Raw genomic sequence first — 18,485 nt, 5'->3', positions numbered from 1 at the left:
AGCTTTATGATCTCCACCCAGGGGCTGGGTGTCCCTGTACATTGAACTCAGGTCCTGCTAGTTACCTGCTGCTCTTGGTCCCTTGCTTCTTTTTTTTTTTTTCCCAGAAGACTTAATTTAAAAAGCTTCTAATTATAAATTCTTTCTTTGCCCCTTTGAAATGTTAATATTTTAAAAAGCCTTTTGCCAGTTTTTACAATTCAGGCGTGTTTTCTCAAGGACCCTTTGAAATGTAATTATCATCAAGGATAGTTCCTCTATCTTCCTATTTTTATGGGAGGGTAAGTTTCCTGTCAAAGTAGTTAAATACCTTCAGCCATGAAGATATGAGAAGTTTATGGATTCTTTGGATAAATTCGATTAACAAACATAGATGTCCTATGGTTTCCCTCTAACCCCCACAAGTTCTTTTCTACAAGCTCACTCCTGTGCTCAGAAGACTTCTCACCTTTGTTTCAGCAGAATTGAGTTCAGATTGAGTTCTGGACTCTCTTCCCTAGTGCAATTGTGTTCTATTGTCTTCTTTTTGTCCCATTGTCTCAGATATGAAATACCTATAAAAACTTAAATGTAGTATATAATATCTAATTATACAATGATAAGAAAATATAATTATGACATAATAATCTTAGTTAATATATAAACCCTAGATTATGATTTACAACTTATTTAACACACCTGTGGTCAATTTTGTTAAGATATGTGCAGAACTGAAAACTTGGTACTTAATGAATTAATCTTGTCTTGTATCATTTTTGCTTTGAAGATAATGATGGTTAACAGATTTGCAGACATGGAGACACTAGGAAAATGGTGAGACCAATGTAAAATAGGGAGAGTGAAGGCATATTCTTTTAACAGGGGAACTTACTGAGTTTGGAAATTTGAGATTTGAGATGGTAATTGATATTGTAATAAAAAAATGGCTCTAGAATTTTGATAGTACATGGACTTGAGAGTGAATTAGCATATTGATAATGTTTAAATCTCTGAAAGATGTGATTGTAGAATGGAAGAGATGTGATTGTAGAATGGAAGCTTTGGAAAAAGTAAAAGAAGAGGACTAAAAATTGTCAGGAGAGAAGATAGAGGGCTTACCAGTAAACACCAGAACCCAAGACAGAAGAAAGCTTGAGTTTTAGCTAGATGACCATTTAGTAAAAACTTCTAAAAGATGATTATACCAGTTATGGAATGTTAAGGGGACTCTTATGAGGGAATGCATAGTGAAGAATGAAATCATTTGGGAATTTGGATATAAAAAGTGAAAAATGAGGAAGGAGAAGAAGGAGACCCAGGAGGTTGGAATAAAATTCTTTTTTCTAAAGTGGATAAGAGTAAATAACAAAAACAAACAAACAAACAAAAACCCAGAAGGTTGTTATTCAAGATAATAGAGAGTTATTTATTTTTGGCAGGTGGGAATGTTACATTTGACGTGAAGAATTCGAATGTGTACATGTGTGTATCTGTGCATTAAGTGGATAGCTTTGACAATATTATTTCTTTTACATGAAAATAAATTTTTGTCTTTTAAAACATATGTTTGAAATTAGTCCCTTATTTTTTAAGCAGCAAATTTTGCAGGAAAATTGAAGTGAATTGTTTTCTTATTTTGTTAGAGGAAGAAATACTTATCCTGGAGGACAAAGCTTCTTTAAATTAGTGGGTCCAGTGGTGTTTCAGGGGTAAATGCCCATTAGAAGAAACTAATGGAGACAGTTTTTATTTTAGAAAGGAGATGGGAGATGTTTTACATAGCTTTAGAAAATGAGTGAAAGAAGGTAAGTAATGTTTTCTTTTTTCCTTTTTTCAATTTGTAAGAGAATGGCTGAAATGAAAAGATCATGATGGACTTGTTGAAAATGTTTCTTTTTTGTATGAGATGTGGATTGAACCCAGGGGCACTTTACCACTGGGTTTTAGCCCCAGCCTTTTTTAGTTATTATTTTGAGACAGAGTCTCACTAAATTGCCCAGCTGGCCTTAATTTGTGATTCTCTGGCCCTAGCCTCCCCAGTCTCTGGGATTACAGGCATTTACTACTGTGACAGGCTGAAAGCTATTTTTACTTTAGTATTGTTGAGATTTGGATGTGAGGTATCCCCCAAAGCTCCTGTGTTAAGGCAGAAATGTTCAGAGATGAAAACATTAGATTATGAGAGCTGTGACCTAATCAGTCCATCTACTAGGATGATTAGTCCATCCACTAGGATGGACTGGTTAGTTGTTAACTGTAGGCAGGTGAGGCCTGGCTAGAGGACATGAGTCACTGGGGGTGTGTCCTAGAAGGGTGCATATTCCTTGCAATCCGTTCCCCTGTCTCCCCCTATATATGCTTCCTAGCTGTGGTGAATGGAGCACTGCTCCTCTACCATGCCATTCCACCATGACATGCGTCTTCACCTTGAGCCCAGAGCAAGAGACTTGGCTGACGATGGACTAAACCTCTGGAACTGTGATCCCCAGATAAACTTCCCTCCTCTAAATTGTTCTTGTTGGCTATTTTGATAACAGTGACACAAAGCTGACTAGCACAGGTACCTAAACATATAATTTTGCACTCACACAGTGCTACCTAAGTGCCTAGACCCTTTTAAATTTATTTAATAACCAACTGAGTGAATAAGGTGTTATTGCTATCTCCATTTTACTGATGAGGAAATTGACAGGTTAAATAACTTTCCCAGACTCGCTTATCTACAAAATAGAGTCATGATTAGAAACAAGGTAATCTAGAGACACATTTTATGTACGTTATTCTGCCTCTTATAATGTACATAGTAAATAGATGGTGCAAGTGCTTCAAAATTTATCTGTGAATAATGTCTCTGAGAAGAGTGGGTCAAATTAAATGTTAAAAAATTAAGTCCTAATGTCCTGTTTATGCTCCGCATATTTTTTCTTTTATGTTCAAGAACGTAGATAAAAATGACACCAGAATATCTTCATTGGATAGACCTGATTTCATGAAGAAAATACCAAATTTCCCCGTTTTCTTGACAAGAAGTGCCCAAAACAATTTATCTGGTTAAAGGATGCAGCAAAATTGAGTACAATACATAAATGTTACATTGCATTTATTATTGATTATGAGTGTGTATGTGTGTGTACACTCTCTGCCTTTCAGGAATTAGAAAAAAGATTCCTTCTCTATAAGAAAGGATCAAAAATCAAAACAAAACAAGCACATGCTGCTGAGCAACAGATGCCAGGTGGTCTCACACACTTTGATCCAGATGTCTGTGTTCAATTTCTGACTCTGCCTCAACCTTGTGGAATGGCTTTGGTAAATTACTAACCTCATACCTCTGTTTTCTCATCAGTACGTTAGAGCCGTTTAGTGCTGTCTGCACAATTAGTTGTGTGGATTAATTGAGGTGTGAAAGAGTGACTAGCCCATAAAAAAGTTCAATAAATATATTCTTTTAAAATCATACATGTCTTTAAAGTAGAAGTGATGACTTTATGTACCTGATTTTATTTAAAAAATAAAAAATAAAAACAAAGTCTTATTGGACTTCACACATTCATTTTTTTTTTTAATGAGTAGTACTGGGGGTTGAACCCAGAGCCTTATACATATTAGGCATAGGCAAGTGTTGTACCACTGAGCTACCCCACTCCTCCCACTCATCTCTAACATCTGTCTTTATCATCAGTGAATGGTACTTTGGATCATTTGAAATAGTTTCTCAAGGTGCAATACCTTGACTCCTAAATTGAGACAGTGCTGTCATAGAAAATTATATCCTGAATCACAGTATCCACAGACTTTTTTTCTCCCATTCTGTTGAGTGTAGGTGATCGCCATAATGTAACATTTTCATTTTTGCTTCTCATAGGATTTTTATTTTTTATTTTAAATTTATTTATCTAATATGTTATACATGACAATAGAATGCATTTCAATCCATAATACACATATAGAGTACAATTTTTCATGTCTGGTTGCACACAAAGTAGAGTCACACCATTCGTGTCTTTATACATGTACTTAGGGTAATAATGTCCATCTCATTCCAACATCTTTCCTACCTCCATGCTCCTCCCTCCCCTTTGCCCTATCTAAAGTTCCTTATTCCTCCCATGCTCCTCCCCTATCCCCATTAATGGATCAGCATCCACATATCAGAGAAAACATTCAGCCTTTGGTTTTTTGGGATTGTCTTGCTTCACCTAGCAAAATATTCTCCAACTCCATCCATTTACCTGCAAATGCCATGATTTTATTCTCTTTTAATACTGAGTAATATTCTATTGTGTATATATACCACAGTTTCTTTATCCATTGATCTACTGAAGGGCCTCTAGGTTGGTTTCACAATTTAGCTATTATGAATTATGCTACTATAAACATTGATATGGCTGTGTCAATATAGTATGCTGTTTATAAATCCTTTGGGTATAAACCAAGGAATGGGATAGCTGGGTCAAATGGTGGTTCCATTCCAAGTTTTCCAAGGAATCTCCACACTGCTTTCCATATTGGTTACAGCAACTTGTAGTCCCACCAGCAATGTATGAGTGTGCCTTTTCCCCCACACCCATATTCTTAATAGCTGCCATTCTGACTGGAGTGAGATGAAATATTAGTTTTGATTTGCATTTCTGTAATTCCTAGAGATGTTGAACATTTTTTCAGATATTTGTTGATTGATTGTATGTTATCTTCTGAGAAGTGTCTGTTCAGTTTCTTGGCCAATTTATTGTTTAGGTTATTATTATTATTATTTTTTATATTAAGATTTTTGAGTTCTTTATATATATCCTAGAGATTAGTACTCTGAGGTGCATGAGGTAAAAATTTGCTCCCCAAATGTATGCTCTATATTCACCTCACTGATCATTTCATTTGCTGAGAAGAAGCTTTTTAGTTTGACTCCATCCCATTTATTGATTCTTGATTTTATTTCTTGTGCTATAGGAGTCTTATTAAGGATGTTAGGGGCTAATCTGACATGATGGAGATTTGGGCCTACTTTTCTTTTATTAGGCACAGGTCTCTGATTTAATTCCTAGGTCCTTGATCCACTTTGAGTTGAGTTTTGTGGTTGATGAGAGAAAGGGGATTAATTTCATTTTGCTGCATATGGATTTCCAGATTTCCCAGCACCATTGTTGAAGAGGCTATTTTTTCTCTAATGTAAGTTTTTGGTGTCTTTGTTTTATATGAGATAACTGTATTTATATGGGTTTATCTCCGTGTCCTCTATTCTCTACCGTTGGTCTACAAGTCAGTTTTGGTGCCAATACAATGCCATTTTTGTTACTCTTGCTCTGTAGTATAGTTTCAGGTCTGGTGTAGTGATACTACCTGCTTCACTCTTCTTACTAAAGATTTATTTGACAATTCTAGATCTCTTATTTTCCAGATGAATTTCATGATTGCTTTTTCTATTTCTATGAGGAATGTCATTGGGATTTTTATTTGAATTGCATTAAATCCGTACAGTGCTTTTAGTAGTATTGTCATTCAAAGGATTATTTAAAAGATTCATGTACAACAGCATCCAGTCTGGTCTTTGAAAAGATATCTTCTGTAATTAGGTCCTTATATCTTTGAAGCATTAAATTTTAAAAGCAAACTAAGGTAAAATTTTATACCTTCTACTTGATATATATATATATATATATATATATATATATATATATATATATATATATATAATATTTTTTTAAAGAAAGAATTACTTATCTTGGAGGAAAGATTTCTTCCAAGTCAGTGGGTCTAAAGGCATTTAGGGGCAAATAACTGTTAGAGAAAACTACAGAAGAAAGTTTGTGCAGCCACAGAAAATGAGAGGAAGAATTTTTAATTTCCTAGAATTTTTTATTTTATAAAAGTATAGCTGAATTAAAGAACAATTTATTATGGAATATTTGAAAGCAATTTTTAGTTTTGCTATATATAGCACATTGGAGAATATGTTCTATATAGCATATTTGACATTTGAATCCATAGCCAAGGAATGATTCAGTGACATGTTTGTTTCCTTTTTATGATGATGATTTTCTAAATCTCTCTCGTGGTCTTTCTGACTAATAATATTTCTTCCTTTAGTTTTTAATTTTTTCAGAATTAAAAAAAATAAGTTAGAGGGCCCTTCATATTTGACTATATGGTGAATTCTTTCTAAAGGATATTTGGGAAAACTTTTTGTAGCTCTATTTTACACTGATAAGATAGTGAAGGTGTATAGGGAAAGTAAAAGGTATGCCCAGGGGGGAAAAACATAGATAGGTTTAAACTTCCCTTTCAGGAGTACTGTTGCTTGATAGGTGATTGCAATGTGTACCTTTTAGAGCAGAATGCTGTGTTTTAAAGCATAGTCGTAGGATTGACTGCATTGGAGGACAACATTGAGGCACTGTACCTTATGAAGGGGGGCCAAGAATCTGGTTTTTCAGCCAGGTCTTTCTCACTTCATAGTCACTGCCCCCCATAGCTTGAGTAATTTTGTTCCATATAATAGAGAACATGCATGGCAGAAAGGAATGGAGAGAAGAGTGGGAGGAGAAGAGCAAAAGGGTGCAAATTATTAAGATATGGAGGTGGGAATTGGGAAAGAGATTTACTCCAAGGAATTAACTTACTCAGTTGTGGAGGCTGAGAAATCCAAAGTATATAGTTAGTAAGCTGGAGACCCAGGAGAGCTGAAGATATATGTTAGGGTTTGAAGATGAATAGTGTCCCCCAAATTTTCAGGTGTTAATGGCTTGGTCCCCAGGGTGGTAATTTGGGACAGTGCTATGGCCCTGCAGGAGAAGGGCCTCATGGGGAGTGTCATTGAGGGAGTGTCCCAGAAGGGGATTGTGCTCCCCACCATTGTCATTGGTGCCTTCACTAGAGGCTCAGAATGGGGCTGCCCATCTTGGACTGGAAACTTTATAGCTAGGAGCTTAATGAAAACTTTTCTTTTTATAAAATTAGTTTCCTTAAGTATTTTATTGCAGTGACGTAAGACTGACTAGTGTACTTCTAGTCAGAATCCCAGGGCCTAGAAGCCAGGAGAGCTGATGGTATAGATTCTATTCTATGTCTGAATTCAAAGGCAGGAGTAGATCAATGTCCCAGCTTGAAGTCTGTCAGGCAGCGGGAAAGAAATGATTCTTTTCTTAATCAGGCTTTTGTTCTATTTGGACATTGGCTGGCTTGGATGAGGTCCACTCACACTGGGGAGGACAATTAATTTTACTCATTCCACATACTCAAGTGTTAATTTCATATACAACCTCACAGCGCACTCAGGATGATGTCTAACCAATTATGTTGTGGGCACCCTGTGGCCCCGTCAAGTCAGCACATAAAAGCAACTTTTGCAAGTGCGATATGCCTCTTTTGCCCTCCTGCCTTCCTCTAGTCTTCTGTAAAATGGCACAAGTGTATCTGGTTGGTGTGATGGGATTTCTTAAGAAGTTAGTGAAGCTGCGTTTTGATCTGGTTAAAGGAATGCCCCAAACTCTGCCATCATGTAGTGGAGAAGGTCAGTTGGCTTCAGGTCGTATCTTATGTATAGCTTTTGAAAATAAACCGTTCAATATAATTAACTAATATTTGCAAAGTGCTTCCAAGACACTCTATTTGTATTCTTAAAAAGATGAAAATGACAATGTTTTCCTGCTCTTAAAGGGCTTATAATCTTGTGGGAGAGAGAAATCTCTTACTAGAAAAAATACTGTGCTCAGAGTGAAAGGTAAAAATAAAAATAGGTGTTGATCACTGTGTTCATGCAGAATGGAAGGCCAAAGAAGTGAAAAGACAAAGACATAGATTATCAATGACAAAGGCATAAATATTTATTAGTGATCAACCTGAACTAAGGTCCTGTCATATATTGGATGACATTGGGAGGTCACTTTTACTATTTTTGAGATTTTGTTATTTTTTCACATATGAGAGGGGTATACACATAAAAGGAAAAATGTTCTGATAAATTATGCATCATAAACATATTTCATTAATACAGATCACAGAATCCCTATTGATAGCATTACAAAGGGGTCAGCTTGTGTCTCATTACTCAGCTACTCACTCTCTTTTATTTTAATTATTTATTTAAAAATATTTTTAGTTTAGATGGACACAATATCTTTATTTTATTTATGTTATTTTTTAATATGGTGCTGGGGATTGAACCTAGTGCCTCATGTGTGCTAGGCAAGTGCTCTACCACTGAGCCACAACCCTAGCCCTCAGCCACCCACTCTTAACCCCTTTTCCCTTTGAACACACACCTTATCTACTTCCATGGGTCCAGTGCCCAAATTCTTGCCCCTTTCCCTATGCCTTCTCTGTTTAAAGTCCTTTAGTGGAATGGTTGATAAGTTACATTGATGAATTATATACTGCATATGAATATAAATGACTCCAGTTACATCTGAAACCACTTAACCTTGACACTATGTTGGGGATAGAAGAGATTTTGAATGACAGGAAGTGGTTTGAGGATAGGTACCTTTTCTCTCTTCCTCTCCCCTTTAGCTCTAAGCAATTACTTTCCAAAAAAAAATGTTGGTTTTACCTTGACAAATTTGCTTAAACGGGCAAAGAAGACTTTATTGAAAACTTTTGAAACAGAGTCAAGACTATGCAACATGGAACAGACTGAACTCAACTCTGAATGCACAGACAGTGGGGCATTTCTAGTGCAGGAACAGAGTGAGGGAGTCTCGGATAGAAATGACTAAGGGGAAGCTGGTTATATATCGGCCGTGGGGAAAGAAGAACTTAATTTGATGTCAGTGTTTGGAGGTGTTTTTGCTAAACTGGCTTAGTAGGATTCTTGAGAAAACTTGGTTCAATAGGATTCTTAGTTAAAACTAGAATATATTCAAAGGACATATTCCGGTCAAGAAGATTCTCGTTGAACAGTGACAGGGTCGTTTTGGTGTAGCTGAAAGGTGTTAGGAAAGGTGAGTAATATTAGTTCTGACTTTGAAACTTCAGTGTTTGAAACCCTCCTATTCCTTCTCCTTAATAAGAGACACTATAACTATACTTCTGTAGTTCCAACTATGCCACTCAGTACATTTTATGGGCCATCATATTTCATCTTCACAATGGGCCTGTGAAGTAGTTCCCAGTACTACCATATCAGAACACCAGAGCTTGGCAAGGTGGGGTAAATTATTCAAGGTCACATAGCTAAGAGAGGGAATTCAGACACTAGAGTCCATGTTCTCATTGCCAAGCTATACTACCCGACTATGGGGGTCTTCCTCCAGCAATAGTGGAAAGTAAGTCCTCCCTCATCAGTTCTCTCCCCCCTCTCTCCTTCCTGGAGGACACTCTCAGATTTCAGAGAAATTTCTATTTTCCCATCCTTATCTGAATTTTTATCATCCTTTTTTCTCAGCCACATGTTGACTACACTAAGGTTGCTGGACAGGCTCTTCACAGCTACCTGGCCAATATGAACTTTTTTTTATATTTATTTTTATTTTTTATTTTTATTTTTGCAGTAGTATAGATCAAACCCAGGGCCTTGTGTATGCTAGGCAGATGCTATTCCACTGAGCTACATTCCTAGCCCAACTCTTTATCTACTTATAAATGATGTTCAAGTACCATAGAAGAAAACATGATGGTATATAGAAACCTCTTCTTAAAGTGGGAAAACAGAGAAAGATTCTAATTACAAAACCCAGATTTTGAGCGATTACCTATTAGTCTATTTCCCAATGTACATGTATCTTTCATGTTATGCAATAACATGAAAATAGGTTGACGTTGAGGGAGATTAATAATACTGAGTAATTAATAACTTAAGAAAAAAGTCATCACAGTTTGCATGATCATAGAGAATGATTCCAAATATCAAACTGGGTACCAAGTGTGCTTTTAATTTAAACATAAAAATCATAATCTTTGAAGAAGAGGGACCCTGTAATCTGCTCTGTAAACAATCGTTTGTGTGATTTTATTGTTTAAACTAGAAAATCATTGCCCTGTTAGGTATAAAAGAATTTTTTAAAAAATTATTCTTACTTTAATGACAACATAGTTTAATTTGTCATGATTTAATATAAATTTCTTGAACTGATAAAAAATGGATTTATAGATCAACGAACAAATAATTCATGCTTAACTTTAGCTTTATTTTGTAGGAGTCTTAGAGAAATCTGATTAAATCCCATTTGTGTTATTTTGAAACTATTCCTCTCTCTTTTTCCTCTTCTATTCTTTCATTCCTGAAGAATAGCCATGAAATTGCTCAAATTTGTCCATCTGAAAGACTGGGTTACAACCTGGAGGTGAGCCATTTTGGGGGAATCACTATTTGCAGAAACATATAGCTCCTTAGCCTGCAGAAAATGTTCTTGTCTCCATCAGAAGCAGGTGTGACCCAGCTGGAAGGCAAGAGTTGCCATGGCCACAGTGAAGCCTTCAGACACTCAGGTGCTTGAGAGCTGGCCTGCCATCGGCAGTGTATGCTGGATTCTTCCATTGCCAAGACAGAGAACTTTCTCTAGGGAAAGTGGAGTGCTCATCATGGTGAGGGATATTCACTCTTATGGATTCAAGTTTGATTTGACAAAAGAATCCTGGAACATTCCATTATACCCTTGTGTTTTGATGTCTAAACAACTGACATGAATCAAGAGCACTTAGGGTATTTAGGGTTTTTGAATGTTACTCTCACTTGTTTCTTCAGAAGCGGTATTTATCTAGCAATTAGAATTGGATTTTACAGTCAGATTGCCAGGGTTTCAACACAAGCTGTAGTATTTTTTTTTTTTAACCTGTCTAATTCCAAGCAGGCTATTTTACTTCTTTGTGCTTCATTTTCCCCTCTGCAAAGTGGAGGATGATAATTGATGATAATTGTACCTCCCTCATTGAAGGGTTTCATGAGGATTAAATGAGATAATGCAGGCAAAGTATTTGGAAATGTGCCTGGCTCACAGGCAGTGAGCTCTGAAAAGGTTAGTTAATGTTTTCTGAAATGAGGAACAAATTGAGCTGTTCACATTCAAATGATGGACTTCATTTGGAAAAATGTTTAATTTCTAAGTTTTGAAGATTTAAAAATGCATTGAATCCAGCTCAAAGTGCTGTGTGCATATGTATGCCTGTTTTGGGTGCTGGGTGAGGGTAAAACAATGTAGATCCAGGCATTGTTTGTCCACTTTGTGGTATTAGGATGAGGAGCGTAATTAAAGCCACAGCTAAGGAATATAAAATTTCTTCAAAAACATGTTTTACCTTTGGTAAGTTCTAATTTTGGAGTTGGAGTTATCGTCTATTACGTTCCATTCCAGTGGGGCACCATTTTGGGGGTGCCACAGTTATGCCCCTCTAATGTTACCTAAGAAGAGTTTAGTTTCTTTGACCCAGTTGCTCATTTGGATGGCACAGAAAGAGGAACGCATGGTGGGCAAGCATACTATATTGATATGATGCTTGATAAGAGAGGGGATCAAGACCTCCTCTGAATTTTGTGGTAGAATTTTGGGGCTAAGGGCAGGGACATTTGCTGACAACCCTCCTTCCTTTCCCTGGAGAGACTTATCTACCAAGCAAAATACTTGTTCCTTATTTTCCAGACTGTGTTTCAGCTAAATGGCAATGGTGGAGTGTAGGCAGCCTACTTAAAAGTGACCTACCTCTTTCTCTCTCTCTTTTTTTTTTAATCAATCAGGAATAAATTTGGGGGAACAGATAAATAAGGTTATTTTTCTTTCAGATTAGAAAGTATTGCTCTCGTTAGACAATGTTCTCTTCTAGCAATCTAATCTGCCTATTTCTCAGTAAGCCATCTCTTATCTCTTGTTCACTTTAAAGTACTATTAGAAGGATACAATAGTCTCATGCTGAACCAAATTATGTGCTTATATATTACTTTCACCGAGCTTCTTGATCTTACTGAAGCACAACTTTAACCCTGTACCTGAGACATAGTTATATGACAAGTGATGATTTTTGCATAAAATTATATCAAACATTTAAAATGTTTGAATATTTAAAATTTCATTCTCCATGGTTTCCCTACCTTTCTTCAAGTCTTACAAGCTGTGATGCCAAAATGTAAATGAAGATGAGAGTATTAGTGATTAAAGAAAAGATTGTGGGATTCTTGCACTTAAGTCCTCTACTCATTTCTTTCATTTAGTTCTGAACGATTTCCTTTTTTTACTTCATCCACACCTCATGCTATTTTATAACTCTGACCTATTTCATTGTCTTCTAATTCATTCAGTATTCCTTTAGTTCCAGGCAGACAGCACCTGCCCACTTTATCAACTTGACCTGTATTCTCTTTTTGCAATTTCTAAGAGACAGTTGTGTATTCGTGTGTGTGTGTGTGTGTGTGTGTGTGTGTGTGTGTGCAAACTGAGTTTTTTACTTTTCAGTTACTCAATCCTGTTCTTAGCTAGGGAATATGAAATGAGATTATCTTGTTTAACTTTTTATTTAAAAATTTATTTTCTTTGTTTCTTTCAGGCTGTTTTGGCTGTGTGGGTCGGGGAAAGGTATACTCCCATAATCTATTTTAACTCCCTTAAAGAGCAGGAACATTATAGAAGACTTCAATATAGTTATTGTATATCTCCCAACTATATGTTGCATAAAAATGATCAGGTCTGAAGGTTAGAAAAATTCTTCTTACTTCAAGTATTAAACTGTATCTTAGTTATATAGATAACAAAAGCTGTCACCAACAGCATATTATTTGTCCCAAATGTCCTAAGATTAATGGGAATATCTATATATGTTAAAAAATGCAGAACTGATAGCCATTTTAGCTTTAAATGTAATCATTAGTCATTATGGTCTGAAAATTCCCCCTGGGTGAAATGTGCCTTGCAGATTGAATTGTGTAAATGAACGGCTTTGGTCATTAAGATTCTATTGTCTTCTACCTGTACTAGTCCTTGACAAAGTGATTTTGTGTATTTATTTTTAAATATTTATTGTTAGGACTTGGGGATGTAGAGCACTTATTTCACATGCACAAAGCCCTGAGCTCTATTGTTAGCACTACTAAAACTTTTTTAAATTGACATATAGTGATGTACATATTTATGGGATATAGTATGATAATTTGATACATGCATATAATGTGTAATGATCAATCAAATTTGGGTAGCTGGAATTTCCATGACCTTAAACACTTATCATTTTGATGTTTGCATTTGGAGTCTACAAACTACTCTTTTCTAGTTCTTTATAAAATATGTAATAAATTGCTGTAAACGATCCTCATCCCACTATGCTGTAGAACCCAGAAACGTATTCATCCTATTTAACTGTTTTTGGGTACCTGCTATCCAACCTTCTCCTATCCTGTCCCCACCTTAACCTTCCTAACTTCTAGTAACCACTACTCTACTTTCTGATTACATGAAACCAACTTTTTTAGCTTCCATATTTAAGTGAAAACATGCAGTATTTGTTTTTCTGTGCCTGGCTTATTTAATTTAATACCATATCTTCCAGTTCCACCCATTTTGCTCAAAGTAACAGGATTTCATTCTTTTAAATGGCTGAATAATATCAATGTGCATGTATACCACATTTTTCTTTACCCATTAATCTGCTGCTAGACATTTTGGTAGATTCCATGTCTTGGCTACTATAAAAGTGCTTCAAGAAATATAGCAGATATTTCTTTTATATGCTAATTTTATTTGGATATATACTCATAAGTGGGACTACTGGACATCATATGGTAGTTTTATTTTACATTTTGTTTATTTATTTAATATATGACAGTGGAATGCATTACAATTCTTATTACACATATAGAGCACCATTTTTCATATCTCTGGTTGTATACAATGTAAGACAACAATTCATGTCTTCATACATGTACTTTGGATAATAATGATCATTAAGTTCCACCATCATTTCTAAACTCATGCCCCCTTCCTTCCCCTCCAAGCCCTCTGCCCTATCTAGAGTTTGTCTATTCCTCCCATGCTCCCTCTCCCTATCCCACTATGAATCAGCCTCCTTATATCAAAGAAAACATTCAGCATTTGGTTATTTGGGATTGGCTAACTTCATTTAGCATTACCTTCTCTAACTCCATCCATTTACCTGCAAATGCCATGATTTTATTCTCTTTTATTGCTGAGTAAAATTCCATTGTGTATATATGCTACATTTTTTAAAATACATTCATCTATTAAAGGGCATCTAGGTTGGTTCCACAGTTTAGCTATTGTGAATTGTGCTGCTATAAACATTGATGTGGCTGTGTCCCTGTAGTATGCTATTTTAAGTCCTTTAGGTATAGACCAAGGAGAGAGATAGCTGGGTCAAATGGTAGCTCCATTTCCAATTTTCCAAGAAATCTCCATACTGCTTTCCATATTGGCTACACCATTTTGCAGTCCCACAGCAGTGTATGAGTGTACATTTTCCCCACACCCTCGCCAACACTTATTGTTGTTTGTCTTCATAATAGCTGACATTCCGACTGGAGTTGAGATGAAATCTTAGGAATTTCCATACAACTTTCCAAAATGGATGTACTAATTTATATTCCCATCAACAGTGTATAAGAGTTTCCCTTTCCCAGAATGTGTTATATTTTGTATTTTTGATTATAGCCATCTTTACAGGTTTGTGACGATATTTCATTGTGGTTTTCACTTGCATTTTCCTGATAATTAGTGATATTGAGAATTTTTTAAAATATGTTTTAGTCAGCTATTTCACTGCTGTGACCAAAAAACCTCATAAGAACAATTTTAGGAGAGTAACAGTTTATTTGGCACTCATGGTTTCAGAGGACTGAGACTTCTAACTTCGCTTTGGTCTCGAGGTGAGACAGAACATTATGGCAGAAGGGTGTGGTGGAGGAAAGCAGCTCTGGGAATGGAATCAGGAAAGAGAGGGTGGGGGACAGTTTTTTCACTCACCTGGGACAAAATATATACCCCCAAAGTCACCTCTTCCAGCCACATCTTACATGTTTAGAATTACTACCCAGTTAATGCCTATCAGGGGTTTAATGTACTGATTAGATTAAGACTCTCATAATTTAACCATTTTGTCTCTGAACTTCTTGCATTGTTTCACACACAAGGTTTTAGAGGACACTTTATATCAAAACCTTAACAATACACTTGTTAGCCATTTGTATATCTTCTTTTGAGACATGTCTATTTAGATAGTTTACCCGTGTTACAATCAGATTTTTTCTTAGCAGTTGAATTTCCTTGTATATTTTAGATATCAGTCCCTTTTCAGTGAATAGTTTGCCAATATTTTCTCCCTTCTGCAGATTGTCTCTTGATTCTCATGATTTTTTTCCTTGCTGTGCCAAAAATTCTTAGTTTGATATAATCCCATTTGTCTATTTTTGCTTTTGCTGTCTGTACTTTTAAGGTCTTCTCTACCTGCTCCCAATTATTGGAAATCATTGCTTATCTCTGACGTGAAGTTTTCTCCTATATTTTCTTGACTTATAGTTTCAAGTCTTTCACTTAGGGTTTTGATCCTATCTTAAGTTGATTTTTGTACATAGGGAGAGATAGAAGTCTAGTTTCATTCTTCTGCATATGGATATCCAGTTTTCTCAGCATCATTTATCATAGAAACTGCCTTCTCTTCAATGTATATTTTTGATGCCTTTGAGAAAATCAGTTGGCTATATATGCTGAATTTATTTTTATTTTTATTTTGGGGTTTTCTATCTGTTCCATGGTTCTATGTATTTTTTTTTTTTGGTTGTTATGTGGTGCTGAGAATTGAACCCAGTGCCTCATACATACCAGGCAAGTGCTCTACCACTGATCCACAATTCCAGCCCTATGTGTCTGATTTTATGCACAGTACAATGCTTTTTTTTTTTTTTCTTGGAATTGAGGGTCAAACCCAGGGCTTTAAGAATGCAAGGCAGATGCTTTGTCATTGAGCTGTATTCCAGCCCTACCATGCTGTTTTGATTTCGAATATTTTGCAGTATTTTTTGAAGTCAAATATTTTGATGCTTCAAGCTTTTTTTTTTTTTTCTTGCTTAAGATTATTTTGACTATTTAGGGTCTTTTGTGGTTCCATGCAAATTTATGACTATATTTTTTAACTCTGTTAACAATGTCATTGACTGAGGATTGCCTTAAATATGTAAATTCCTCTGGGACTTCCAGACCTTATAACATTAGTTATGCCAGTCCTTGAACATGAAATATCTTTACTTTGTGTGTGTGTGTGTGTGTGTATCTCAAATTTTCTTCATGAGTGCTCTGTAAATTGCATTGTAGAGAAGTATGGTTAAGTTTATTTCTAGGAATTTTGTTTTTTGCTAGGTATTATGAGTGGGATTGCTTTCTTGATTTCTTTCTTGGTAAATTCTTTATTGGTATATAAAAATCATACTAATTTTTGTGTGTTGTGTATCCCACAACCCTAATGAATTAATTTATCAGTTTTTTTGTTATTGTTGAGTTTTTAGGCCTTTCTATAAATAAAATTATGTTAAATGTAAAGAGGTATGGTTTGACTTCTTCTTTTCCTATTTGGATGCCTTTAATTTCTTTCTGTTACCCAACTATTATGACTGTGGCTTCCATATTATGTTAAATAAGTGGGGAAAGTGCTCATCCTCCTTTCTTATTATAGCAAATTCTTTCCCCATTTAGTATAATGTTGGCAGTGAGTTTTTATGTGTAGCCTGTATTAAATTGGGGTAGATTTCTTATATACCTAACTTATTGAAAGTTTTATCATGAAAAGATGCTGAATGTTATCAATTGCTTTTTATACATATTTTGAGAGGAACATATATGGTTTTTGTCTTTCATTCTTTTATTGGGATGTATTATGTTCATTAATTTCTATATGTTGAACCATCTTTGCATCCCTGGGACAAATCCACTTGATCATGTCCTATATTTTTTTGATTCACTGTTGAATATAGTTTGCTCAGAAATTATCGATGATTTTGCAACTAGATTCATCAAGAATATTGATTTGTATTTTTCCCCTCATCTAGCTTTACAATCAAGGAAATACTGGTTTTGCAGAAGAGTTGAAGGATTTGAACCCTTCAATTTTTTGGAATAGTTTAGTAAGAATTGGTGATGATAGTTTTTCTTAAAAGTTGAATGAAATTCAGCAGTGAAACCATCTGGCCTTGGACTTTTCTTTGTTGGGAGAAATTTTATTGCTATTTTAATCTTGTAACTTATTATTAGTTTGTTCAGTATATCTATATTTTCATGTTTTAGTCTTGCTAGCTTTTATGTGTTCGGAATTTTTTCTCATTACTTCCAGATTTTATAATTTGTTGGTATATAGTTTTCTTAATAGTCTCTAATGATTCTTTGTCCTTCTGTGGTATAAATTGTAACTGCTAATTTGTTTAGTTTTGTGGTACTGGAGATTAAGCCCAGGGGCAGTCTTCCACTGAGACCTATTCATAACCCTTTTTATTTTTATTTTTTTTGAGACAGGTCTGGTTAAGTTATCCAGGTTGCCTTTGACTTTGTGATCCTTTTACCTCAGCCTCTTGAGTGGTTGGTATTATAGGCATTATTTCGCTAACATCTTATTTTTGTTTATGTCTGATTGTAATTATTTTGCTCTTTCTCATTTTCTCTTTAGGTTAGCAAGACTGTTTGCCAATTTATAAAAATCTTTTTAAAAAACCAACTTTTTGCTTTGTTGATTTTTGTATTTTTTCTTTAATTTTGTTTATTTCTGCTTTGTTTGTTTGTTTGTTTTTGTTTTTGGCTGAGGGGGAAATTCCCTCCAAGGCATAGCTGCTAAAATCAGGGAAGGTATGTGCATGTGGGGGTGTGCAACATGGGCTCCTGCCTGCTCCGTGACCATCTGCATGTACACCAGGTAACACTTCAAACTATGCTCAGGTCATTGAGGGTTGTGGGAGTCTCCTTTGAGGTCATCTGCAGCTGCAATTAGGACTGTTGGAGGTGTCTAAACTTTTCCCTATAAGGAGAAATCCATCTTAGTTTTGATTAGTTCTGAGCTGATCTGGATGGAGGAGAGAGAGTGTGGGAGGGGGCAGGGTGCCTCACTCTCTTCTCTATGGCTCTGTCCTGGGTTTTCATGTTCCACAGGGTCTTGTCACTTCCCTATACCTCTCCAAGGTCCTTCCTCAGTCACTACAATGTGAATGTAGTTGTTTACTCTTTGTTGTGGGTTGTTTTTATGGTAGGATGAGCAACTGACATTTCTGTTCAGCCAATCTTACTGATACCACCTATTTTTTAAAAGCAGATACTATCTTACTATTGAGTTACAGGACTTACATAGTCTATGTACAAGTAATTTATTGCAAGTATGTTTTGCAAATATTGTCTCCCAGTCTGAGACTTTTCCATTCATTTTCTTAATGGTATTATATTATGCAGCAAATGATTTTAGAATTTTTTAACACTAATTTGTTGATTATTTTCTCAAATATCTTTTTGTGTACTCTTTAAAATGCCATTGCCAACTAAAAAGTTACTAAGATTTTTCTCCTAAGATTACTTTAGAAATTTTAATCATTTTAGTTCCTGTATTTT

Source organism: Ictidomys tridecemlineatus, chromosome 9, assembly GCF_052094955.1.
Source record: "Ictidomys tridecemlineatus isolate mIctTri1 chromosome 9, mIctTri1.hap1, whole genome shotgun sequence".
In the NCBI taxonomy this organism is placed as follows: Eukaryota; Metazoa; Chordata; class Mammalia; order Rodentia; family Sciuridae; genus Ictidomys; species Ictidomys tridecemlineatus.
Note: the sequence above shows the minus strand (reverse complement) of the source record.